Here is a 25,319-nt window from a genome sequence, read left to right as displayed (position 1 = left end):
CCAGTGCAAAGGTGTATGCCAACTCCAGGGGAATGATCCTGGTAGCTGGCCGCTGGCAGCTTCTGCCAGCGGCCCAGCTGGCCACTTGTGCTCCAGCTGGGCATCTTGAACCAGAGAGCACCCACCACCTCTCACCTGTATGCCCACAGAAACCCCTGTTGCATTACAGCCATCAAATGGCCAAGAGGCAGTGTCTTCCCCACAGCACTGTGTCTGCAAGTAAGGGGGCCCTTAAAGCAGGAAAAGTGTTGTGTCCCTATGCCTCTCCACCCCACGCTGCATCCCCAGCTGTCTCGCTGAGCCAGGTGCCTGTGTTAGCCTGTAGGCAAAACTGTTGCCTTCGCATGGAAGAGCTGTCGGGAGGGAGATGCGTCAGCCTGGCCAAAGAAGGTCCCAGTGATGGCGAGCGGGTGTGTGGTCCAGCTCACTGTGCTGGGGGTGGCTCTGGAGCAAGTTTGGCAGGCAGGCACATGGGCAGTGCTGCTGCTGATGGCCAGCAAGGCTCTTCAGCCCTGGGGTGGGCAGAATGGGATGGGATGGGATGGGGTGGAATAGGGTGGGATGCAATACAAGGCGATGCAGTGGGATGTGCTGCAATGGGATGTGATGCGATGGGGCTGCAGCAGGTGGGAGTGCCCAGAAGCACAGAGCCAGCCAACCTGCAGCACTTGGGGTCTGCACTGGGGTGGATCCTCGAAGCATTTCCAGTGCTGTACGCCTGTGTATGGAAGTGCAGCACTTGTTAAATACAGTATTTGGCAGGATTTCTACCCAAAACTTCACGCCAGTCCCAGCTTGCAGGGTGACGATTTGGTGGCAGAGAGCAAACCTGTGCCCCTGTGCTTTGCAGGCACATGTGGGGCGACGAGCCCCACAACCCCTGGGGATATTGTTGGCAGCTCCTGCGCAGCCTGAGCGGAGCCTCCCAGCCGAGCAGCAGGTCTGCCCCTGCCGTGTGCTTCTCCGGGGGCTTCGCCAGCAAGGGCTTTATTCCATCCTTTCACTGGGTCCATTCACCATCCCCGCCTGCCTCCTCCCCCTCTCCCTGTCCCCTCCCACCCCGCTTGCCGGATCCCCAGCAGTCTCTTGACACCTCGGGGGAAGGCTGGGAGGTGTAACCATCGCCAGCAAGAGAGAGGGAGAGCGAGAGGGAAGGGAGAAGGAAGCCAATAACGTGGAGGTCTAGGAAGGTGGTGGAGTGGGAGGGACGGGGCCACTCCTCCGTCGGTGGGACTGCAGATTATTTTGCATGGATTGTTGAAGAGAAAAGGGAGCTGCATTTGTGAAGGAACCAAAAAATAAACGGCTCGTTGCTCAGGTAAGTGCAAATGTGAGCTCCCCTGCTCTCACTGTCATGTGGTACATTGATCCTCTGTCCTATTTTGCTTAGTTATATCGGGTTTGATTCTTACTAAGATTATTTGATGCATCAGCTGTATGCTTCGGTTGCTGAAGACTGAACCTCCTGATACGTGTGTGTGTGCATGCGTGTGCATGTGGAAAGATGCCCATTCTCTGAATATACATTGACACAATTTTCCAGCGCTGTGTGGTGTCTCGTTTGAGATGTTATACTACAGCACGCTGTACACACACAGACACACACACACACACACACAAATGGTGTTTGCTGTTAGTGATTTTAAAATCTGTTCATCCATGCGATTATCGAAATAGCAAGACTGTTCAGCAGCTGAAAATTAAAGAGGGGCTCTTAAATCACAGTCTTCATTGGTAGGGGGCTACTTTTCTTTATCCTGAGCCTGACATGTTCAGTATTATGTTTTATAACAAAGCTACATTTAAAGATCAATTCAGCAGCGGTTATTGCATCCAAATTACATGGTTGTCATGGAGATGGTACAGAGAAGCTGAAGTGATATGACTGCATCTGGACTGGAGTGGGGCTTCACTGCTGAGTGAGATCCTGCCTTGCCTCCTGTGTCTTTTTGTCTGTGCTAGGTTACAATTTCTTTTAATCTTGAATGAAGCAGTACTGTATTAGAGGATTTAGAGGTCGAGCTGCTGTGAAGGGTGTGTGTTGCCCCTGGTCGGTGCTGTGTTATTATCGTAATTGTTGTATTAGCATCTGCGTCTCCCTGAATTTCTTTTACAAGTCTGGGGAGGAGGAAGGCATGAGAAGGACAGATAGTTTTCAGAGCACAGCTAGGGCTGGGAGTACTTTCTAAAAAGATGCCTGCCATGCCCACACCTCTCTGCTGGCTCTGAGGGACAAAAGGGAAATGATTTTCTGATTTTAGCCATGTTTATCTTCCATTTTCCTGCCTCAACTTTGAGGATACAAGGAGCCAGTCACCTGCTTATCACTGTATCAGGGCAATGGTGCTTTTTTTTGGTTATTACATTTGTTTCCTTTGCAACTGGTGATATGAATGTGTTGGCAGTTGGGAAAGAAAATCCATCATTTATGAGAATGAAATTTTCCTGCCTAAGGCTAGCTAGAATACAAAGAGTGTATCTGTGGGAAGGGCATGTTATATGTTACAGATGTGTATTTCTCTAGCAGCTGGGAGTAAATCACACTATTGTGCTCATCTTCATTATTTTGGGTGTTAGGCTGGCTTTAGTCAATATTTAATCTGAGCTCATTGTGTGCTCACACAATAAATGTGCGATTTGGAGCCTAACTTTACATCTATAAAATGCTTTGGGAATGCATGTGGCATTGTCTCCATAAATGCAATTTCACCCTTTTCTGTAAGACCAAGCCTATTGTGAGGATGTAAATATAGTAAAAAGCACTGGTGGAAACAAGCCCATCAGAATGGCAGTGTTTCTCTAGTTGTATCATTAAACATAAGAGAGAATTAATTCCTAGGATAAACAGAGCTTTGTAGCTGTTGGATCAGGGTGATATTTACATGGAGTTCCAGGCCTCCGTTTTGGTAGCTAGTATTATGGCTTAAATTCCCCCCATGTCAGTAGATGATGTTTTTAGCCAGGATTGTAGCATATTATCATTAGATATTTTTGTATTAAAAATATGTTAAATCCCCATGTCCTCGTCAAATTGTCCATTGCAACCACTCCAAAGTGTGTGATTCAGTTAGGATTTTCTTTAACGTGATTTTTCCTGTACAAGTCCAAGCAAACAATGGATAAAGTCTGAAAGTGGGCGGCTGAGCCCAGAGGGGAAGTCTGAGAGATGGCTGATTCACAAAATGGATGGTTCTCATTTTGTCTCTTCTTTCCCCCTAAAAGTTAGGTACAAGTGGAGTCGAAGTGGGAGGTTTTCCCTGGAGATCCTCTTGGATCTGTGAGGCTGGGAGCCAAGTAGTTCTGAATTAATACTGAGTTTCCTCCTGTTTAAGTGTGTTATCACTCTTCAGTCCACCCTAAACATAGCTGTATTATTCTCTGGGGAAACTGAGGCTTGGCATGGTCAAGTGACTTTACCAATGTGACAGTGGCAGCATCGGGCAGAGGATGCAGGAGCTCTGCCAGCAGGCCTCTCCTTCTCACCACCAGGCCCATTCAGTATTCATATGGTGTGGTCCTGTTTGTAGGTGCAGTGGGAGGGTGGTGGTGATGGGAAGCAGTACTGGTTCATGGAGGCTGGGTGGATGGAGTAAGGGTACTCTTTGCTGAAGCCACTCATCGGAGCAAGAGGGAGTTGAGCAGTTTTACACCAGCTTCTATGGTGTACAGGGTGAGGACTCTTTTCTGACCCCACCTACAGGGTAACTGAAATGAAGCCCCCTTTGGTTTCCTCATTGTGCGACCCAGCACATGGCTCTTCATGGAGTTGAAGACTTGGCTCCTGGCAGGAGGTATCCATCATATTTCTTTTCATAGTTGCATCCATCTCTGAGTGTGAAGCCTTTACAGGTGTCTTGGCTTTCCACTCTCCCCACTGGTGCTGCTCACAGCTCATCTTCCATCCTGTAATACCCTGTATTGCTCTTCTTGACTTCAACCTATAGCTCCATTCCTTCTCTTCCCTCCATCCCATCATCTGACACCTTTTTGTCCCCTTCCTCCATGGGTTTTCTCATTGGTGAAGATCCCTCCACCCAGTGTTGCCGCAAGCTTCAGCCCGTGCCATGATCTGTATGTGCTGTGCCCACCACGAGGCACACAGTGCTGAGTATGTCAGGCTACCACGTTAAGGGGACTGAAGTGAAGTCTCCTTTGAAGTCTGGAGTGCCTTCTCCATCTGTGGAATTGCCCTATGTGGTGTCAGTGGTTCTGCCCAAAGCTGGCATTGGTGTTTGTTCCTAGAAGAAAATGGAAAGGCCTGTTCATCTCAAACACCTGTGTATGGCCCTGCTGACTTGCTGACTTGCACAGTTTGATGGCGTTGCCAGAAGGATGCTCTCTGGGCTGGGAGGGAGCTGTTGCTACTGCCACCAAAGTGCTGGCTATGGGCAGAGAGATTCCTGAAGAGGGAAAAGCCTGCTTGGAGGTTGTATACCAGCAGTCACTGGAGTGGGTGATCTGCTGCTGTAAATGGCCACATCTCTTGAGGTTGCTGCTTGCTCTGCTAATTGATAAAGTCTCTGCCATGGAGATATCTCCTTGACAGATTTGCCGAGGGTGAAAATGTCCTCCTCACTCTTTCAGAGGGAAATGGCTTTCCCAGGAATGTGCTGGGACAGAGTCCATGTGAGGATCAGTGCATGCAGGCTCTCAGTGGTCAGATGGGTCAAAGAAATGGTGCCTTCTGCACATGAGGCTCTTGATGCTTCTCTGTGATGGTTATGGTACAGAAATCATAGGTGAGAGGGTCCGGGTCAGTCCTGGCTCCCTTCCTCATTTCCTCTGTGGCTCCAGGGAGGTGGCTGGAAGGCTGGGCTCACTGGTGGAGAGGTACTTGTCCAACCTGGACAGTAGCCACCTGACTCTTCATCCTCACTGCTGTCCCTTTGTCCTCCTTCAGGAGCTCCAGGAGATGAGTGGCTGAGATGCTCAGGGAGGTCCTTCCCTGCAGTCCATAACATGGCTGACCCTGCTGACCATGGGCAGCACCTAGTTCTGGTCAAGTCCCAGGTAGGGACACTAGTGATTCCTTCATTAGAGCAAATGCTGCTCCTGTCACTGGAGCAGCTCCAGTGCTCCCTCACTTGCACCAGTCAGGGCCAGAGAACCATAAGGAGCTGCAGCCTGAGCAGAGACAGTGCAGCTGAGCTCGAGCCCCTACTTGTGCTCTCCATGCTTTTTCTGGGCCCTGGGTTTCAGCCTGGCACTGGGCACATGGTTTGTTACCTATCTTCACCACCACTGCTTACATGTCCTCCACTTTTTTCTCTTTCTCCTTCTCATCACCCCACACCCTTCCCTCATGGTTTTTCATTTCTGTGGTACATGAGCCAGTCTTAAAGGGCCTGGCTGGTGGCTGTGGAGGAGGCAGAATTGGCAGGTGCCTTAGGCTGTCTGCTATAGGTTGTCTGAAGGAACAGTGTGTCCCCATGGCCTAGGCAGGAGTCATGTTTGCACTGGGACCCAGAAGAGGTCACACCTGAAGGCAGCCTCCCAGTGCCACTTTTAAGGTGTCCCATGCAATCTGGTCAGGGTGTCCCCTTTGTGGTACCACCAGCTCAGGAAGGCCTTGCTCCATCTCATCCTAGGTCCTCTTCTTCTCTGAGGCATCCTGAATGGCTCCCAGCAAAGGTAACATTGGTGGGATGCCCCGTTGTTGCCAGCTGTCTTGAGATGCCTCATCAGGGCTCAGGGAAGGGGCAATGTTTCCTTTCAAGCAGGATGGGCATGGGATTCATCCCAGGATTTTCTGCCTTCCTCTGCATCATGGGACGTGGTTTGGTTCCTAGGATCATCTCCTAAAGGCCCCACTGTGGCAAAGTGCTAGACCACTGGTTCTCTGTATCTTCTGCTCTCCAGCTGAGACACCTTAGCACTGTGGAGCTCCTCGGTCTCCTGGAGTTTGTGTGTGTAGTGAGTGTGGCAGGAAGAGTGCTGGGGACAAGACCACTCTGTGATCTTCTGGATGAAGTGTTTTATGGACTGTGGGGCTCACAGCTGGATTTGGTGGCTTGTGCGGTCACGTCCCATTCTGTATCTCCCTTCCAGGCAATGCAGCTGAGCTCCTCATCTCTCTGTGGCCTTCCTGTGGCTCTGCCATGGAGAACCAGCAGCCCCCCTCAAAAGACAAAACCTGCAGGTCTGCCTTAGGAGAGTAGATCCCTGTGCTGCCCCCTTTTTGGGAGGTGGAGCATGTGCCTCTGAGCTCTCCAGATCAGCATCGAGCAGGAAAACTTATATCAGACCCAGGTGACTGATACGCTTACAGTTCACCAACTGTACTGAAAAAAACAGAGAAAATTATGTGAGCTCAGCTACCTCTCTAGCTTCTCCTCCTCTGTGTGACAGTTGTTTCTCTATTATTTTCTTGGTATGTGAAAACAAATCTGACCCAAATACTTTTTTATTTTAAATCCTTAAAAAAATGTAATATTGTAAGGAAATGCTGTAATACCAACCCAAATTGAAGGGTTTCAAATTTTGGTTTCAATTTTTCTTTTCTGTATTTGCTTACATGCTCCAAAGTCAAAGCATAAAGCTCAGTTCTTGCGACATTTTTTTTCTCACTTTGATTTTTTTTTTTTTTAAATCCAGCTCTTCAGTGGTTTCAGCACAAACACATCACAAGTCTTGGTAAGATTTAGGTGACCTATAATTTCAATTTTTGGCCTGTGAACAATTTTTCAAAACAAGTTCACGTGGTTCTGGGAAAGAGCCTCATGAGGTGGAGAGGAAGTTCCCTGTGGTACCTTCTCACTCCTTCCAGCACCTGATCTGGAGCTGGATGGTCTGAGACCAGCTTGGAGAAACATCTACATGCTGCTCTACACAAAACAGGACCTGCTGACTGTAACATCCTGCACAGTAAGCCACAGTCCCGCTTGCAGAGGTATCTGCCCACTCTGTTCATGGCCACTTGATGTTGGCTGGTGTTGGACACATACAGAAGGAGAGGACGGCTTGTTCTTCAGTCCACCCACAGCCTCTCCCTGTTGCATGTCCTGAAACAGTGTTGTTTCCCACCGCATGTCCTGGCAGATGGATTTTGCAGACTTGGATGCGATCTGCACCGCTCCCTACTCAGAGCTTACCTTAGGTGAGGCTCTGCTCCTGCCAGGCTCTGCATGTTTGCTTCTCAAAAGGGCACTGGTTACCCAGAGAGTGGAAGTGGATCAAGGCGAACTAGGACCCTGGTATTTCAGGCACTTTCTAGGAATAAAAGCAGCCAGGCTATGGACACAGCCTACTCAAGCAGGACACAGGCATGGGGGGAACAGAGGTGATTTCTGGCCAGAAGGGGTTACATGTTGCAGGGGGATTCTGCTAAATTAAAAATATGTATTTGTCTTTGCTGGTACAACAGAAGCTAGGGGAGCAGGCAAGAGAAAAGCGAGAAAGCTTTATTTAATTAGATTATGAGGCCCCAAAGGCTTCAGACTCATAGAAAAAAAGAAATATTTTTGTAATTGAGGATGAGGTTTCTTCCAAATGCAGCTTTAATGAGTATTTAGGTTTTATCTCATAAGTTAGAAACACCAGACAAAGGCAGCTATTTGAGCCACCCCTCAACAGAGTCTTGAGCTTGCTGAAGCAGGATCTGGATGCCTGCATCTGGGAGTGTTAACCTGCCTTTTGAGAAAAGGGCATCCTGTGTCCTTTCAAGGCTGTTTATCCAGGTCTCTTGGTATTCTCTCACCGTTAAAGCTCTCTTTCTTCCCCAGGTCCCAGGAGGCAGCTGTCTACATTGCATAGGTGTGGAAACTGAGGCAGCAAATAATCACAGGGTTGGTTTTACTCCCAGAAGTAGAGAGAAGTAATTTGCTGCAGCAGCTGAGGCAATTTCCTTTGATGGGTCCTTCCTAGGGGCTGGTGGGATGTGTGCATGGTACAGCTGGCCCATGGCCTCACTGTGGCCTGACGGTGGCCTTTGTTGGGTGGCCACACGGAGGGACTGGCTGGCTCTGCGCTGCCCTGACCCCTGCCTAGTGCTGCTGGCTGTCCTTGCCCTGAGCACTGAGCCAGTGACAGACATGGCAGAAGAAACAGGGTGTTCCTGACCCACATCTGGCCTGTTTCCCTGAACTGGGATGGGTGTGGGAGCTCCTGGGCTGAGAGACTCTCAGCCACCCCCTGTCTGGACTTTGAAGTGCTGGACTGGGCTGGGGTGTACTGGGCTGAGCTGGGATGGCGTGTGTTGAGGGTCCCAAGCCTGAAGGCTTGACTGCTGGTCTGCAGTGTCCTTTGCTCTCAGGCCCAGCCCTGAGCCCCTGCCAAGGAGTGTGCTGGTAGAGCTGGGGGTGGTGGGGCTCAGGTCACCTGAAGAGCCACTGCTACCAAGAAACTCTTTCTGCAGCTGCCCATGCCATGCCCTGCCGCTCTGCTCCTTCCCGCCCAGAGAAATGAAGCCTCCTCTCTCCCAGACCTGCTGCCACTACTTGTCATTAAACCCGCAGCCTTGTCAGCCTCCCTGTACCCCCCAGCCAGGCAGGAGCTGGGGCACATGGCTGCTCTCATCTGGGATGTCTTGAGCCCAGACAGTGCAGGAGAGGAAGGCACGCAACCTGTCTTTCAAAACAAAAAAACATCCCACCTGCCTGTCAGTCCAGCCCTCGTTTTTAGGCTCCATTTAATTTGAAGTTGTTTTGAATGGATTAAGGCAGGTAATGAGCAGTTTAAAGACACAGCTCATCCTGTGTTACAGGCAGTATTTCTGAGGTGCTCAGAAGTGCCTATCTGCAAGGTATTGAAAGCCTCTGCTAATAATTTATTAGCCCTTTATTAACTATTTACAAATGTGCTTTATTATAAAGTGTGACCTTTTAATTTGCACCCCTCCTCCTCCCCTCCACTGGGGGGTCCTTGCTCTTGGCTGCTCCTCATGGGCAGCTGTGAGACCCCGAGGAGCATCCATGCCCACTGCAGCCATGGAGCCCATCATGTACCACTTTTGCCTGGGGCAGTGCCTGCTCCTGCAGGTGCTTTCCAGTGTCCATGACGTGCACAGCACCCAAGCGCAGTGCAGGGGTGTTTGATGCATGTCCAGCTAGGACTGCCTCTGGCACGGCACCTTGCAGTGTGAGGCATGGGACACTAGGATGGGCATTATCCCTCACCCCCAAATCATAAGATTGTTTTAAAAGAGCAAGATATTTTTATTCCAAACCTTTGGAGCTGCCTCCATTTGCCACTCTGAACTCTGGTGTTCCTCAGGCTTCCTCTGCAGTCTTTTCAATTTTCTGTGCTAGCTGGGTGTTCAGATGTGGCTTCAGGAAATTTGGATTTCCCATGTGCACCCAGTGTGGGAACTGTGATGTCAAGAAGGTGGCTCTGCATTGCCTGGTGGGAGTGTTGGACCAAAGCTGCCTGGGAGCAGAGTAACAACCCTAGGTGAAATGCAGGAGACTTGGATGTGCAGTATCACAGCAAAAGCACAGCATGATAGCAACACCTAAAATGCAGATGTGTTACTATTACTGTCATCAGACCAAGAGAGAAGGAAAGAGGCCATAAAAATTATAGCAGGTCCTGGTAGATCTAGGGAACGACCCTCTAGCAGAAACCTATGCTGTAATGACCTAGATGTTTTTTTATAAACACAAGCAAAATGGTAGGGAATCCACTGCTCTCCAGGTAACAGCAAACCATAAGGAGTACACGTTGGTGACACTGTCCCTTTAATTTTGCATGCTATAAAAATCAGAGATTCCCAGTCTCAGACATAAGATGTCCAGCTTGCACAGTTGTCTCAGGTTGCATGTTCCCACAGCAAGCTTAACTGCCACTCCTCTTGTGCCACTATGTCACTGGGTCATCTGATGAACCAGGCTGAACAGCATTCATCTCCTGAACTTTTATTTCATCTTCACAACACACTTATTTTTGGCAGGCCCCTCTGGCCTCTCTGTGCATCAGTGAAGACTCAGTCCAGGATGTAATTCATCTGTTCCCAAAATCATTGTCTGATGCCTAAATGTAATGATGTCTAAGGAGGAGGAGAAAAGCCCAGAGAACTCTGTACTTTAAAAAAGCCCACTAAGAGGCAAAATGACCCAATGCAGTCTGGTGTAGCAACTCTTCTGTAGCCTTGTCACAAGACATAGTGCAGGGTTGGGAGACTGGGAGATCCTCTGGCTCCTAGAGCAGGTATAGTTAAAACAGTGCACTGTCCTGATGCAATTATGTCAACCTGATAGTGCTTTTTGCTCTTCTTATAATGCCTTTGAGGAGAAGAAACAGCCCTGCCTTTATAAGGCACCTTTACATTAGTGTAGGAGCATGCCTATTAGAGCTATAGTCCTTTATCAGGAAAATGACATTCATATTGGGGTGGTTATCCAGCACATCCATTAAGGGCAGATCAAGCCTTTGCACAGAAGCTGCAAAATTGCTCCACCAGGTACTCAGTAGTACTTTCTGGGAAACTTACTCAGTTTTCAGAACAAGTCAGCTTCAACATTTCATGATGCTCATGCATCCATGCTTAGGGAAGCCAGTTCTGGTCGTGTCAGAAAGTGACGTTCCTTGGGGGCTGTCACTCTCAGGGTCCTCACAAAATCAACTGTTCCAAAAATGGAGAAACTTACTCAAAAAAAATCTCACTGATTCTTTCTGAAGCACCTGTTTTCTCAAAATGAAAACGCAGCAATGCAAGCTGGATCTGCTTTGAACTGTCAGTGAGGAGGAAGAAGAAGTCTTGCAGGTTTCAGGAAGGTGTGTTCCTTAGTCATTAGCTGCACTGTAAAAGCAGAAGCCTGCCTTGAGCACTGCGTGCAGAGGAAGTGTTTGCAGCTTAAACATGGTCAGCAGTGCTGGGCGGGAGGCTCATCTTCTAAAAGTAGGTGTCTGCAGCATAAACAGCAGCTGAGATTGTTGTCCCAGGCTCTGAACACCAGAGTGTATTTTTCTGGTTGTAACACAGACTTCTAGTACAGATCAGATGCAGTCTTTCTGCTGACTCTGAAGAGGGCCTGGGATCTGAGCTCAGCTGGAGATGTCTACATGTGGGTAGATGAGTCCCATTCGAAGTGCTTTCCCATGTGTTCAAGCAAGTTCTGGTACAGTCAAGTTCTGACTAGCATCTCCTGTTGCCATGTTAAAGATAATGATAACTTAACCACATCTTAATGGAGCAGTGAAATCCTGCTTTTCTTTTAGTGGCTCCATCCCAGTCTGTAAGTTCTGGAAATATGCAATTATCTTTTCAGTCATTTCATTGACTCTGCACCCTGCAGACTGCAGTCTGGGAGACTGAGCTAGACAGGCAACACGTTATTACATAGGTGTGATACACCAATCAGAAATGTAGGTGGGCCCCAGATCTTTCTTCTTGAGTTTTCACTCAAGATCCTGGGGGAAAGGAGGGAGGGTACTACTTGCAGGGCATACACTTTTGCCAGTGATCAGTATAAGCATGACTTCTCCAAGGTGGAAGAATGATAAACTGTCAGTGCTTCCTTGGTGCTCTACAGCCAATATCAGTTTTCAGAAGTTCAGTGATCATCTGTTTACATTTGGAAGACGAGAATTTATTTAACCCACACTTCCTTTGTAGGAATGTTTCCTGCAGTTTTGAAAGGGAAGGTGGAATTTTTGGGCTAAACCAAAGAAAAAATGGCCTTCTGCAGAACTAGTGAGCTTATAGGTTGAGTATTCACTAGGGAAAGGGCTAATGTTCACATCCTAGTCTGAGAGGAGGTGATTTACCTAGAGCACTGTCCTGTCTCTTCCCCTGTAGTCGCTTCCTGTCTCCAGTTTGCTTCACGAATGTCTTGATTTGGTCTCGTCATGTATTAAAGTCCCTTCATATTAGATCTTGTTTTCTCAGGCTGCTCCTTGCAGGTCCTCTGGGCAAACATGCCCAAGTGGAGCAGCTGGCTTCAGTGGAAATGCCACATTTCATGCCCTGACACCCTGCAATGTTAGGCAGTGAAGATTCAGCCCTGTTGGCTGTCAAAAAACCTTGGCTGTGTCTGTGTTCTCAAGCCAAATAAGTGCATCTCAGTCTGATTCGGGTGAAGGAAGCTGTTCTTTCTTTCCTTCACAGGGATGAAAATAGAAAATCCTCACTGCTGTGAGAGTTAACCAGCTGTTTCCCTCACAGATGGGTTTGGTTGTCTCACCTTAGGTCCAAAGTGGACACTAGTTGATCCCATTTTAGGCTTTGCTTGCTGAAGTCAGTTGGAGGGCTTAGTCCTATCTGGACAATTTCCTGGCCTTCTCCAGATGTCTTTTCGAGACTTGATGCCTTCTGGGCCTGAACAGCAGTCAAGATATGTGCTCCCTAGTCATGGATGCCTTGGTACCAATGCTCTTGGTTTGGTGGCCAGCTGGAAATTCAAGTTGGCCAGGTTGGCTTGGTGGCACTTAGTAGCATCTAACAGACTTGAACCAGCTGTATGTCTGCATAGGAGTCTCAAGGACATGGGGACCAAAGTGGTTGCTGCTGTGGCCTGGAGACTGCGGAACAGTGCTGACAAGAGGAAAACATGCCTGACTGATAGAGCAGGGGTAGCTGTTTAGAGGCCAAGGCTGAGTCTTTTTTGGTGAAACAAGGACTGTTCCTCTCTACCAAAGGAGCCTAGTTACCCTCCTCATAAAGAAGAGACTGAAGGTTATTCCTTTTTCTTAGAGATGGTCCAGGATGGAAAGGCATACCTTGTGAGGTGTCTGTAGATGTATATAATGACATCCCCAGTGCTTGTTGTCCTCTTCCTCCAAGGAAGATCCTCTCTCTGGTCCTCTAGCTTCCATAGTGACTGTCCCATTCACACTAATGCCATCAGGTTGTTCCTGGTGGTTCCCTATGGATGAAGGACTTGCCAGTCCGCCTGGATGAACATAGACCTTACCCTTCACAGAGGAGCGCTATGTGGAGAGAAGGGAGATTTCACAATCCCACTGACAATTGAGGAGTTATCTGGTGTTACACAGTGCTGCACATCAGCTTTGGGCACTGACAGCTGGGTTCAATACAGCTGTCTGATATTAACAGCCCCAAAAGTCTGATCTCTCTCTTGCCACTTTCCTAACAAGTTTGGGAGATGCTCAGGAAGACCTTGTTCCCTGCAAGGCTGTCCGGATCACACTGAGATTCCAAGGAGCCCAAAGCCAGTGCCCCACCATCACTGCACATTTCTGGGCATCTGGACTCCTGGTGCTGCTGTCTTCAAACAGCTTGTCTACCAATTTATTTGGACAGAGCATCTCTGTAAAGATCTGGTGTCTTACTAGTTCTCTACTCAGTCTAGTTCCTAGTCAGGAAAGGATTTCTCCTGTATCCCCAAAGGAGAGGTTTACTGATGTGCTGGAGTGTGAAAGGAAGTCTACCTCCCTTCCAAAACTCCCATTTCATTCTGCAGTAGTGGTCTCCATCACACTGGATGTTTCTCCTAGTGGGAAAGCAGGATGGGCTTGCCTGCTGCCTCCTGAAATCTTGCTAAGGTCTTGCAGTGAGATGCTGCACAGGTTTAGTGTAGATGGCGTGGCAGGAATTCCCTTTTCTGGGGTCAGTGTCAGCTGCCAGCCCTGTTCTATTATTTTGAGTACTGGGAGAATGTGAGGAGGGAGGATCAAAGCAAGGGGGGGAAAAAAGGGGGGAAGAAGGCTGTTTCCATTCATGGGTTATGGGAAGTAGTTACAGCTTTTGTGGACTTTTACAGAAGGTAACCCTGGCTGTAGGGAAAGCTGGGTTTTAATGAATTACAATGCTGCACAGAACTGCATGGAAAGGCCCCATAAACAGTCTGTTTTTATAATAAAACCTACAGGCAACCAGGACAGGAGCCCAGTTTACAGCTGCCTGAACTATAAAGCTCCCCCTCAAGAGAAAGTGAGAAGCAGAGCAGATAGGCAAAGGTGAGGATGGAGGCAGATCTGAGCTGAGCTATGAAATGGTGATGTTCACAGCCAAAGAGGGATAAGGTTTGTCTGGAAGTTTCCTTTGAAAATGCCTATCTTGAACAACATGGACTGATTACGAGCTGTTTGTTGTGCACTAATGCAGGGTTTGAGCCACTGGGACCCACCTGCTGCCCAGACAGACACTCTGCTCTCAAGCTCTTTCCTGAGCTGCAGGAGCTGCCTGAAGATACAGTGCCAGGACACAGAAAGCCTTTTCCTCTGCCTTTGCTCCCATACCAGAAAAGGGGTGGTAGGGATCCTTGCACATCCAGGAGTCTTTTGGTGTCCTTGTGACCTGCCTTTACATCTGTAGGCTTTACATCTGTGCCTCAGGCTTATGGCCTTGAGCTCCTGTAGCAAACAACAACCTTGGCAAGATCCATTTAGTGAGGAGCATCATCTTGCAGAGGCAGAAATGACAGCCCTATGGGAGCTGCCCTTCTCCTCCTTCCCCCAGGATGCAGTAGAAATTTGCCCTCTGCTGGGGTTGCTTTCCACCCTCGTCAGGGTCTCTATCTCATGCAGGACCAGAAATGACACCACACACCAATATGATGATCAAATCGTTCCTGTTTATTCTCTGATTCTGGTTACATTTTATAGTATTCTAAGTTCTGTACACACGAGGTTATCTGACTCCTAATAGGCTGCATACATTGTTCAGGCGTCTACAAGCATTTACATTGGTTAATTATATTTGTGTAAATAAAGCCCAAAACTTGTCAAAACTTCTTTTATCTATATATTTATTCTGCACAAACTGGTACACTTCTGCTGACCACAGCTACTCCTTCTTTGCTTACCACAGGTGCTTGTTCTTTTGGAGTCTGTTGCTAACTTTGTCTTCGGCCCTGTACTTTCCCATCCACATTCTTTTTCACTGACTTCTCCTTTGGCCTTGTGTGTTTCAGTCTACATTCTTTTCCCATCAGCTTTGTATCTCAATCTGCATGCTTTCTGCATTAGCTTCATCTAATGCAGCCCAGACCCCTACAGCCCTCCTTTGGTGTTCCCTCTCCGGAGGCTCCTGCTTCTCTCTGAGCCACAGGACGATTCCTGTGAATCACAGTGATTTTCTGCAGGTGCAGCCTGTGGGGAAGCCTTGCAAGGTCTCCAAGGAGGTCAAGGCTTGCTTCTGCAGTAGCAGAAGCGGTAGAGACCCTGCTAGCTGCTCTATCATTAATAGGATCTTTGTCCTCCCATAGTCAAACCTGGAAGCCCTGGATGGGTTTTTAAAGGAGTCTGTTCCAGGAAGATTACAGGCCCTAGAATTGAGGGATGTTCAGGTCCATGTTCATCAGCCTCCTGGACCTTCTGTCTCAAGCTTATGATTCTCCCGGGGAACACATAAACTCACAGTCCCTATGCTTTGGTCCATTTTTTTGCAGAAGCTTAAACTCCTCCTACCACCTCACCAAGAAGTAAAGTGATGTTGCAGTCTAGGCTTTCACCCCCTTAGGCTTGAGACCATGACTCTGTTTCCCCTGTGAAAAAAACAATCAGGTTTGCCTGGTGCATGCACGGGGCTAGAGAAAGGCTCAGTGTACAAAGTGCTGGGTAGCCAAGTTGTCAGTTCAAAGAAAGAAACATGAAAAATGCTAAGTATATTCTTTTATTTCCCCCCTTTGAGCAACTGCGAAAGAATGGAAACAGGGAAGCTGTTAAGGATTTTATTGTTTTCTATAAGCAAAAAACTGCCATTTTTTCCCCAACATGAAGTTTTGCAGGTGTCATTTGGATCTGAATGTGTACTAATTGCTCTGGGGACTTTAATAAAAATTCAAAATAAGGAGCTGTAGGATTTGGCTTCAAGAAAAAGTATGTTCCATGCACAGTGATTTCTGATTACCCAAAGGCTCTTTCTTTAGCATGTAGCTGGTTTATTTTAGTCTGTGGGATATGTTTTATCCACAGCCTCTTCTACATTGGAAGTGAAGGATATAGGACCTGCAGTTTAAACTGTCAGTGATGGATGGAAACCACTGGGACAGTAATATTGACCATGAGCAATGGCTGCCAGTACCCCAGGGGCTCTGTAAAGCATAACACTAGCTAGTGCTCACCTTTCCTTGTTAACCCATGTTTTCTTTCAGCCCAGGTGAGTGCTGGCATGCAGTGGCACCCAGTCAGGAGAACTGGGACACTGGTTCTGGCACGGGCAGGCTGGTCCTCGTGACTTCCACAGCAAAGCACTGGCCCTTGTCCACCCCAAGCCCCTCCCTGACAGCAAGGCTTGGGGATGTGGGTTGGAGCAGAGAGTAAATAGACCTGAAACCCCATGGTGGGTGTACAGTCTCTCCCCATCTCACTCCTTCCAGCCCTCCCATCCCAGGGCACAGAGCAGTGCTTTTCTACCAGCTTTCCAGGAGAGGAAAAACTACAGGGTTGAATGATTTGCCTTGTCTCAGAAAAGCTGTTGCAAAGCAGGGAACTGAAGGATGGGATGGGTTTCTCAAGTCAGAATCCGAGACTTTAACTAAAACTGCCAGAATCCCTCTTGGACAACCTCAGACAGATGGATCTCATCTGGACCTTCAGAGGGAAGGGCATCTCCATGGACCCATGGACACTGGAAGGGGACACAGCTCCACTTGAACCAAGACACAATGTGGGCTATGAGTAGTCACACACATCAACTCTTAGTTATTACACAGGATGGGTATTTTAGTCACAGATGCCCTCCACTAGATGTTGGAGGACCTCTTCTGGTGGAGCCAGCAGGTGCTGGAAGCACAGGGAAGGGCTTCATAAAGTAGTGTCAAAGATAGCATGGTCAGAGGAACAGAAAAGGGAAACCAGAGAGTACTGCATCCCTCAATCTCTGCCCACTTTCTTCTTTATTCTGCCTTGGAGTAGCACCTTTGAAATAATCAGTGTCTGGCTGAGACCTCAGCCCAGCCCTGCTCCTGAGACCCTAGTCTTCAGGAGAGGTGTTGCAGGTGAGTTAGAGCTTGGTGTCATCAGGAAGGGACTCGTGTACAGAACAGAGGGTGCTGTACAGAACAATTTGGTGCTGTATAAATCTTCTCTGTGCGCACATCTTGAGTTCACTGTGCAGTGCTGTTTTCCTTATCTCCAGACTGTAGTAGAGTAATAGAAATAATAGAGAAAATCCAAAGAAAGGTAGACAGAATGTTCAAGAGGGTGGAGGAGCTGTCTCATGAGAACAGGCTAAGAAGGTAGGAACACAGTCTGTAGTTCCTGAGAGGAGAGGTTGAGAGGTGATATGATCGAGGTCTTCAAAATCATATAAAAATAAGCCTCTAGCCTGTGGGAGAAATAAATGAGGATTTTCACAATGAGAATGGTAACAGGTTTTTATTTTTAGCCATGCTGAAAGGGCAGAGGTCGAAGCAGAGACATAAGAGGGAGGAGATGTACTTCAAAGGGAAGAACCATGCCTGTGATTTCTCCATCTCTCTACTGGTTTACCTCTTCAGAGAAATCTTGTTGTGCCTGTGCACACACCCTCCACTAAGGGTAATGTGTTGCACCCACATTTTGCCCACTGGTGAGCTGGGTCATAAAAGCACATCTGTTCCTGTTCACCAGCCACATTATGGATGGGATCACCAGTGTGTAGATCAAATACGTGGTTTATCACAACAGAGGATGTTACTGTAGGCATTTTAGTCCAAGGAGTTCAAGGGCTTTCTCCAACAAGAGTGACCAAGGGAATTTTTAAGCTCTTATAATACCCAAGCCAGATGCCCATGCTCATTAGTGTTTCCCTCTCTAAGGAAAAGAGAAGGCAATCATAGCAGGCTGGCTGTAAGGCAGACGGGGATGAGGCCCATGACTGCATGTGTCAGTGGTGGCTGCGTGTCTGCATGGCATGGTTTGCATCAAGGAAAGGGGCCAAGCTGGAAACATCTGCCTGTTGAGTCTCTCTGAATTCTGCTGAAGAATTCTGTCATGAAAGCTGCCACCTAAAATTGCTTTTCACTCCTGCAAAAAGAGGATGGAAGGTGTCTTTTAGAAACCAACACCTTGAGAAATCTGTATCCACTTTGCAATGGCCTGGAATGGGGTCCTGGGACACAGACAGTGCCACAGAGGTCTGCATATCATGGTGGTCAGCAAATGAGATATCAGGGCCATGCCTCCTGTCCCGAGAATGAAAATAACTTAGAAAGAATAGGATTAAGGGTTCCTGACCTGGCTGTCTGAGTGTGTGGGTCTGGTGATTGCTCAGAGGATGGAGATCTTGATATGCTCCTGGTTGAATATGTCTATGCCGTATTCACATTACACTGAGCAAAGCGCATCCTGTGGGGTTTTCTCAGGCTGAAGAAGCTGTTCTCCAGCCTGCAGCATAATGAGGCAGAACTGAGCCTGGTCTGGAGTAACCCCGGGCATTGCTATGAGCTGAGGACTGACTGCCGTGGTGCTGCTCTGCTGAGATTCACCATGTCAGCAGCATGCAATGAAGGTCGTGTGTACAGGGCTGTGCTAGCAAGGGCACAGCCAGCAGCTTGCGGTGAGAGAGTGTTCCTCTCTGTCTAGGGCTTGTGAGACCACATGTCTGGTACTGGGCTTCCAAGTACAAGAAAGAAATATAGAAACTGAAGCTTGTCATGGGATTACATGTGCAGCACGTCTTTCCCTTTGTGACAGCCTTCAACTCGATGCACCGGGAGAAAATGGGAAGCTGCTGCTGTGCCCTCAGCCTGCTCTGAGCCCACGCACAAGAACTGTCTCATCTCTGTTAGCACCGGGGTCTGGGCAAGGCGACAACACCCCTTCTTGGCACTGCCACCACACAATGATGTTCTCGGTGAGGCCGCCTTCTACAATTTTGTGAAAGGCCCACAAGGGTCAGACCTGCTCTGCCCTACATCTTTCCATCTTGCAAAGTTCCAGTGCCCTCCTTCCCCCAGGGTCTGCACTCCAGCATATCCCAGAGCAGGACAGTCTGCCTCACCACCCCTTCCCCTTCCTGACATCCCTTCCCATTCTCCTGCTTTCTGATCTTGACTCTGAGGTTGACAGATGAGCGCAGGATCTGCTTGCTTTCTCCTTCACCTCCAGCGCTATGAGAACCATATCAGAATATGCCTTTCTCCTCCGGGTCATCCCTGTGCTTCCTGCTCATCTCCTGCAGATCCTTACAGTGAGGAGAGAGCCCTCACCAAGGATCTGCTTCCCGGTTTCCGCCAAGCCTGAGAGAATGGGGCGCAGAGCACCAAAGCAAAGCAAGACTGCAGCACGGAACAGCCCAGCTCACTGTGAACTTTAGGAAAAGCTCATGCTTGACTAAGCAGCAGGATTCTTCTCCAAGCCTTCCTGTGTTGCAGCAGCCAAGCGGTTACACAAAACCGAAGTGGGAGTCTTTCCAGTTCCTAACGCAGGGAAGAAAATTAAAAATAAATCATTTCCCACCAGCCATTCAGCCTCAACAAAAGCTGTGAGACTTCCAGAGCCAGTTCCTGAAAGAGCTGCTGTGTGGTTTCCAACCCCTCACACAATCAGGGAAAACTGCTGCATCTTGCCCAGCCTCTTTGGGACTGGTGCTTTCCTGCAGTAGATGCCAGCCTGGCTTCGCTGGCCCCACTGCAAATCCCACCATTATCCCAAAGTAAGTGGCAGGACATTTCTCCTCTCCTTCCCCCCATAACTGGCCCTGCCCTGTCTCCTCGTGGTCCAGGGACTGTGCAGGACCCTGGGGGCAGAGCGGGGCTGGAGCAGGGAGTCGGTGGCTGTCCTGCACTGGGCACATGACAGTGGTGGGCTGGTGTTTCCAGGTTTATGATAAACGAAGCTGATAGCCGTTGGCTTACTTAGATCTGTCCTGCAAGAAGTGGCAGCATCAGAGGGCTGCAGGGAATCCACAGTTGCTTCTGCATCTCTCCCATCTTGCGTTGGAAGCACCAAACCCCAGCACTAGGGGAAGGGCTATGGTTAGCACTGGATCATGGATGCCTTGGCTTTCCTTAGCCTTTCTTACAGCAGTAATAGCCTCTTTCCAGCATGAATACATGTTCTTCTGCTTATGTGGGCCTTACAGAGCTGGCCTGGTCCAAATCATGAAACTGCAGCTTGACAACTGTCTGTAATTCAGCAGGGCCACAGTAGCCATCAGTGTGAACAGTCCTGGCTGGGACATATGCCAGGTCATTCCCTTCACTTGCTAGATCATTCACTTTTCTTGCCAGACCCGTTTTTCGTATGCTAAGCCATGTTACATTTGTGGGAAGCTGGGAGCAGCTGAGATGCAAGGGATGCCCACCCTACCCACAGGACCAAAGGAAGCAGCAGTCACTTGAGAGGATGCCTGAGCCTGCATAAAGGGCAAGACTTATGGTTGTGTGAAAATCCACTGGTGAGTACACAGTTACAGCCTTTCAGCCCTTATCTGTGCTGGAGTGCTTTGCAAAGCAGGGACAGGGGGAATATCAGCCTGCAGTACAATTCAGCCTCCTGTCTGCCAGGCTATACTGCTTTGGGGCAATGGAAAGGAGCCCCAGAGGGGGATCTCTGAATACCAGCTGCCCCCTGCCCCTTCCCCCAGTTCTGTAGTGTGTCCTCTCCCAGTGGCCTGGCTGAAGCTGTGGCTTCTTTGGGCCAGAGACTGAGCAGCACTTTGGTGCTTTCTCAGAGCTATTAGGAGGGCATTGAGAATCCATCTTTGGACTCTGTCCAGCATTGGTAACCTTCCAGCTATTTGCTGGAAGCAGATCTGGACAGTTGCAACCAGCTGTTCCACCCTTGTTTGTCTTCCTTTAAGTCCAGGTTGTGGCATCACAGCCTGTCTGCTCTTCCCTTTGCCCATGTACCTCCCCCCCACAGCTGGGCAAGGTAACAGTTCACAGATCAGACCTACCACATATGTGGTTGTGGGGTTGTAGAGTGGAAGAGACCCTCTGCAGCTAATGTGGAACAAGCTGGCTGGACTGCATGATGGAGTGTGGCAGGAGTCAGCTGCATGACTTCAGTACAAGGCATCACCAGGAGCAGATGGGAACAGAGCCATGGCCCATTACAACCCAACCTCACAGTTCCTCTGGAGCTTCTGGGAACCCTCAGCCACCCATAACCTGGGTGTGCTTCAGGTGACTGTCACCGCAAGCGTAAATCAAGTAGCTAATGTCTTGTTGGGCAATTTGTCATGGGCTGATGGACACTCAGCTTGCCTGCAGACTTCAGGTGCACATGACAGCTGCCGTCCATGTGTGTGCAATGGAGTATGGATCCAACAGGAGACATACAAATCTCAAGGGGATCAGGAAGTTGTGAGAGGCAGTTGGTTGAAGTTAGGGGGGATGGATGGGACATCACACTAAGGTTTGCCAACATGTCTTACTCAGGCCTAACCGCATTTAGCTTCCTGTGTTCTGGTTGCATGCAGCTGTGCCAAGCTTTAGCTATTGGATTGGAATTCAGCTTGGGTGGTGTCTGGTTCCTACTGGAGTTTTTGGATGGATGTCAAGGAGGTGGGGAATTTTTGCCCAAACCCTTTAGCTGGTTTTAAAAAACGGGACTTGAAAAAGCCACATTATTCATCTCACATTAAGAAAAAAGCCAGCAAAGCTTTGCTGGAAAGCTTTCTCCAAAGATTTGAGCACTGGTTCTGTGTTACATGTCTGTATTATGCCTTCACTATGGGAAAGTCAAAATTTGGCCCATGTTAGGTTTTCAGTATCACTGGAGATTACAGTGTGGTCATGCTTAGGAGAATCTTGATAGTTTTGAAGGCAAATTCCTTGACTATGCTGCATTGGCTTGGTCCTGCTGTTGGTGCATGGGAAGACCAAGTGCCTGGGACTGATTTTTCTGTCCTGGATTTGGTGGGACAGAGATTTTCAGGTCTGTCTTCTTCATTTGGGATGGCAGAAGAACAAGATAGAGGAGACTTGTCCCACATGTGTGAAGCCGAGGACTGTCCTAGGGGCTTGTTTTGACCTCCCTTGGGAGAGCTCAGTTCCTGCAAGTGGGATTTTGGGCCAAAGGAGGCTGATGTACTGGTATCCCAGGAAGTCTAGGCTGGCCTTTCTCTTGTCAGGGAGAGGCAGATTGGCTGAGAGAGAGGCTGAAGACCCTCAAAGGTGTAAACAAATCTCTCCACAGGGACTTGACACAGATGTCTGCTGCCAAACGCCTCCATGGGTTCTTTCCAGCCATTGGAAAGCAGGTGGCACATCTAGCACCTGGTCCACCTGAGGTAGACCTTGAACACTGCACAGACAATGGGGCCCTGTCTGTCTGTCTGTCTCCATCAACTCACTCCATCAAGGGAGTCAGCAAGCCTGGCCTGCTACAACTGTCTGTGGATGACACACCATCTGTGGTGACCAGATATGCTCCTCCAGCCTGGGGTCACCTCATGGAGAGGCATCACTGTCCCTGCCAGTCTGCATTGTACAAGACACTCTGCAAGGGAAATGTTGCTACATCAATGATTTGTTTACAATAGCTCAAAGACCCCTAACTCGGCTCTTGTTTTGTTGGTGGGGCTGAGGAGGACTGTTGGGGGGGATCCATCTGTATCACAGGTGTCTTCCTCTATGGATCTGGTGAGTGAAATTGGACATTGAGTGGGCTCATCATCAAGCTTCTCCTGAAACCTGCAACCGCAACCACATAGTCCCTTTTCTTTGCTTTAATTGGTCAGGGAGGACTTCATAAAGAAAGAAGTGTGAAGCCCTTTCTAAGGATCACGTCTGCACTCGGCTGTTGCACTGCCATGGCTGAAAGCCAGGGAGGACCAGCGTGTGCAGAGGGAACAGCCCGATATGGAGCAGCGACAGGGTAGCAGGAGATCAGTAGGGTTCTCCTCTCTGGCCTGGGTCTCACTTTCTCTGATCCCTTGTTACAGGCAGGGATCGCGCAAGGATCGGAAGCGCCTGGCTGTGCCTAGTGCAATAGGTGTGGTGATGCTGCGCACTCCGTGACAGTGAGGGATACACTCGGATGCACGTGGAGAAGAGGTAAAACTGCCGGCGTTGCCTCGAGTGACCTGCCCCATCTCATGACTGTGGCATGTTGTAACCCTTGAGGAGGACTTCTCCCCATCCCCATCCCATGCAGGGCTCCGCACTCCCCAGCCCACTGTCTCTCCCAGCTGTGGGGAGCAGGACACAGAACAGGCCAGATCCTGGGTCCCAGAATTGCCTGGGCTGTGGGACTGGAGCAACGTCAGCTGAGGATTGGGGTTCCCCTTGGCATCTGTCCTGCTCAGCCAGCAACTCTGCACATACACATGTGGATCTGCCTGTACCCAGAGGTTGAATCCCACCTCTCCCTTGCTCCTTGCCCAGGTGCAGAGGATTCAACAGCAGGTGAGGAGGCTGCTGACATCTCCACAGGGTGAGGGGATGTAAGAACAGAGACAGCTGTAGCCCAGCACCTCTTATCACCAAGAACTAATAGAGCCCTGCACTGGCCAAGCAGTTAGTGGTCTTACTGCTAATGAGATGCAGCTCAGCAAGTCAGAGCACCCAGAGCCCATTGCTGACATCTGGGCACCCTCATGTTTTCTCAGAAGTGATGTATAATCCCTGGTTTACAGAGAGGGAAGCTGAGGCAGGGAGTTTAAAATGATCTGCTTGAGATGTGAGTTAGGAACACAATTAGGGGGAGAACCCGGGGGTCCCATCTGCCTGCTGTAATTGATTAACCATGCTGCCTGCACAGTTGAAGACAGACACTGCTTTAAAACAAAATCAGCTGTTACCATGGCTCGACCTGAGCACATACATAAACTCTTGCTTCCCAAAGCGATAATTTCTGGTGGCACTTGATTGCAGCTGCAGGGGTTATAATGGAGAAAAGCTTGCAAGGCACTGTGGGGTTACAGCCCGTGGCTAAGGATGGTGCTTGTAAGACTTGGAAACTGCATCAATGGGCATGTTCACCAGTAAGGTGCCTTTTTATCAAAAAAAGACTTGTTTCATTTGGTGCAATACAGCATCCTTCCCTTGCCCTACAGGGCATATGGCAGAGAATGGACTGAGAGCAGCCCTGAGGAGAGGAAGCTCAGCATGACCTGACAATGTGTGCTGGCAGCCCAGAAAGCCACCCGTACCCTGGGTTGCATCCAGAGCAGTGTGGGCAGCAGGGTGAGGGAGGGGATTCTCCCCCTCTGCTCTGCTCTAGTAAGACCCCTCTGCAGTGCTGGGTCCAGCTCTGGGGCACCAGCATCCGAAGGATACGGACCTGCCTGGGTGGGGCCAGAGGAGGCCACGAAGATGATAAAGGGACTGGAGCACCTCCCCGGTGAAGACAGGCTGAGAGAGTTGGGGGGTTCAGGCTGTTGCTCATCTTGGAGAAGAGAGGGCTCTGAGTAGCAGCTTTCCAGTACCTAAAGGGAGTCAACAAGAAAGCTAGAGAGAGACTTTTTACAAGGGCATGTATAATAGGACTAGGGGTAAAGGCTTAAAAAACTGACAGAGGGCAGATTTAGATTGGATCTAAGGAAGAAATTCTTCCCTGTGAGGGGGGTGAGGCCCTGGCACAGGTTGCCCAGAGAAGCTGTGGCTGCCCCCTCCCTGGAAGGGTTCAAGGCCAGGCTGGATGGAGCTTTGGGCAACCTGGGCTAGTGGAAGGTGTCCCTGCCCAGTGCAGGGGGGTTGGAACTAGATGATCTTTAAGGTCCCTTGCAACCCAAACCATCCTGTGGTCCTATGATTCTATATTCAATAAGGACACTTTTGCCAGTGTCTTAGCTGGCAACTTATGACACCCTTCAGCAGTACTTGTGTGTCAAGAAAAGAGTTACTCTGGCAGGCAGGAAGCTCTGCAGAAATGCAAAGTTAGCATGGATAATTACACAGGATGGCACATCACAGCCACTTAGAAGTGTTAAAAAACAATAAATCACACCTATCTGCTGTTTCCTCCATCTCTCCTATTTCTGGTGGGCAGGGAAACTTAGGAACAGTACCCCAGCAGCCAGCCTGGGAAAAGCAACTGTGCCACATTCCTGTCCCCAGCCCTGGTCAGCTGCCTGGCACAGCTGGGGCACCAACAGCCCGTGTGGGGCAGGTCCGCTGTGCTTGAGGCTGGGGCCGTCTGGGGAGCAGCAGGACAGGGTGGGTGCCTGGGCCCCTGATGGCTCAGGACCGCAATGGCAGATTTTCCTCTCCAGATCTCGCTGAGAAACGAGCACTAGTCTTTGCAAAGGCACCAAGCCCCGGTGTAGTCCTTCCTTGCTTTTACGCTGTGGAGTCGAGAGGGATGGGGGACGTTTTCCTGTGCTCTGCTTCAAACCGCCGCCCTTCTGAGCTGCTATTGCCTTTCTGACAGCCCTCGCGGGCGCTCGTGACGTGGTTTCTTTTCCGTTGTAGGTAGTACCGAGCCTGAGTGCGGGGAGGGAGCCCGTAAGCTCTGGGACAACAAACAGAATATGAGTGAGAACAGCCACTTCCCACAACCTGCTGCAGGTCGCTGCGAGCTGCCTTCCGCGGGCTCGCAGCCGGCCG

The 25,319-nt window shown here is 49.4% G+C and overlaps 1 long non-coding RNA gene across 2 annotated transcripts; it reads left to right on the top strand.

Annotated features, from left to right (window-relative positions):
* The first annotated feature begins 1,028 nt into the window (after window positions 1-1,028).
* On the top strand, window positions 1,029-25,313 carry LOC113485247. Of its 2 annotated transcripts, XR_003399388.1 has the most exons (4): window positions 1,029-1,318; window positions 4,901-5,010; window positions 22,715-22,826; window positions 25,185-25,313. It is a non-coding gene; the product is annotated as an uncharacterized LOC113485247 (long non-coding RNA). The 2 variants fall into 2 exon arrangements; XR_003399387.1 differs by lacking the exon at window positions 4,901-5,010 and having other exon boundaries at window positions 1,072-1,318.
* Window positions 25,314-25,319: the final 6 nt, after the last annotated feature.

This window comes from Athene cunicularia (assembly GCF_003259725.1).
Source record: "Athene cunicularia isolate RWA chromosome 13 unlocalized genomic scaffold, athCun1 chr13_part1, whole genome shotgun sequence".
NCBI lineage: Eukaryota > Metazoa > Chordata > Aves > Strigiformes > Strigidae > Athene > Athene cunicularia.
The sequence above is the reverse complement of the archived record's forward strand: the minus strand, read 5'-3'. Positions and strand labels throughout refer to the sequence as shown.